A 2,418-nucleotide genomic window follows, 5' to 3' on the forward strand; every position below is an offset into this window, starting at 1 on the left:
AATCATGGTATATGTTTCATGAACATATGAACTCAATTTCTAAGCATTCGTCGTGCTTTCTACGTCTACGATGAATCAAATACTAAAGCAATCCATATATCAATAATCATAATCCATTAAAGAGCTATCTACGAAATAACTATGCATGGATCAAAACATATCAGTAAATATAATTCATTCAAGGCAAAAGTTTAGAGAATACTTCAAAGAGCAATACATCAAAGGTTCCTCCATCTCCCTCCCTAAGAAATCAGCCCTCCATTAACATAAAAGAAAACTCCCTTTTTTTCTTTTCTTTTTCCTATTCTTTTTGGAAACAGAGCATGCTCTGTTTCCCCTTTTTTTTTCTTCTTTGAATGGGGACTGAGGCTCTATTCACCGAATGAACTCCCCCTTGTTTCCCAGCCGGCAAGATATATCCAGCTCCCTCCCTTCCCTTCTCGCACCAGATGAAGATGAGCGGACCGGATGGACTTTGAGGCGTTGATCGCGGGATGAGGCGGTCATCCGGGATGCGGATGCTGACTGGCCGCGAGATACCCGGACGCAGGATCCTGCTGTGATGCTGGAATGGAGATCTGATCGCGAACGGAAGGAGGATTGGAGCTGGATCTGTTGGAATGCAAGGGAGATGAACCGTGGACGGCTGCAGGATGATCACACGCGTTGGGAGAAGCTGTGAATGCGGAAGAGGTGGACGGCTGCAGGATGTTGGAGGTTGGGTAGCGAACGGATAGAGCTTGAGATGGAGCTGGGACGCGGAGATGCTCGGGAGATTGTGGACGCTTGGCATGCATCGTGGGTAGGATCTGAAGAGGCTGGGACTCGGATGGATGCTTGAAGGAAGCTAGGACCGTGGACTGCGAGGAAGACAGAAGGCTGGGAGCTGATGTGGCTGGATCTCGGGAGAAGCTGGATCGTTGCACGCGGAGAAGACGGAAAGGAAGGGGGTGCACGCGACGCTGGGAGGTGCGTGGACGCGGACGGATGAAGTCGTAGACGGCTGCATCGCGGGAACTGGATTTGGGAGGCTCATGGACGCACGGGATACTAGCGATGAAGTGATGCTGGGAGATCTTCAAATGGACGCACAAAATAGGGAGGATATGCTGCTGCTAGATGTGGCTGCACTTAGTCGGCTAATGCTCCTTCTAGTGTGCAACTGGGATTGACACAAGCGGTTGGCTGGTCACCTGCAGTGATGTATATTTTTGGACCCAATGTGCATTTAGCTTTGATTTCCGATCACCTGCACCCTACAAGAATATAATATTAATACAGCACTTTTATCATTTTTTTGTTAGCAATAATACTAATTTAAGTGATGTATAGATCGCACTTTTGTGCTCTCATCACACCCCCCAACTAGCTTATTGCTAGTCTCTAGCAATAATGAGCAGATAATAAAATGAGAGTGCAAAAGGTGTTGGTTGATCCTTTGATGTTTTATTAGAACTAATTGCATAAAATTAAGATTAGCACTCACTTTCGTAGGAATCACGATTGCACTTAGCACGTGCAACAAGCCGTTAAACCCCTAGGTTACCCTAGTGGACGAGTGTTATCTCGTGAAGATTTCAGGGATGCTACCCACAAACATCATGAATGATATGACATGACATGAGATCCTAATAAAAATGTGAAAGAAATTCTAAGCTAATACACATGTAATTAATTGATATATATTTTCAAGCATGGCAACTATCAAAGCAAGAAAATATAAAAGTGTAGTGTGCATCAAATCGCATGACTTTCTCAGAGTACTAATACCTCACCACAACAGGGCACCGCCTGAGTTTTAGGTGTACTACTCAAGTTTACAAGTATTTACTACAATTTGTTAGAACCTGATCCATCAAATTTTCAGAATATCACATGTTGTCTAAATTTGTCAAGAATGGTTTGCAAGTAAAGAAAGAGCTATCAATTCCAACTAAACAACTCGGGTACACAGAGGTCCAATACAATGGAGTCAAACCAGTCATTACCACATGTCACTAGGTTCAGTCCAACCAACCCTATTCATGCTTATTTTTATTTTAAACACAAATGACAATTACAATAGTCCAACCCCATTAGGCTCTAGTAAGGTCCATGTAGCGAGCTTTCAGCCAATGACCCCCGATCCAGTTGGCTCAAGACATTAGGTGAAACACCCCTCGGGCTTAATTACTCGAACCAGACTACGCCACGAGGCCAGACTTGTCATCATAAGGATTTTTTTTTGTGCAAGAAAAGAGATGGTAGACTGAACCATATAGATATTTTTATTATATATGTGACTGCATTGTGACTATAGGTCAACCAAAGTCGGATCATAAGGCACCTAAGTAATCTAGTCGGATATTCAACCTCTATTTTTATATGAAAACCAAATCATGAACCTTATGGTACGAACAAGGACACTCATACTTCTTT

Source organism: Phoenix dactylifera, chromosome 5 (genome assembly GCF_009389715.1).
Source record: "Phoenix dactylifera cultivar Barhee BC4 chromosome 5, palm_55x_up_171113_PBpolish2nd_filt_p, whole genome shotgun sequence".
In the NCBI taxonomy this organism is placed as follows: Eukaryota; Viridiplantae; Streptophyta; class Magnoliopsida; order Arecales; family Arecaceae; genus Phoenix; species Phoenix dactylifera.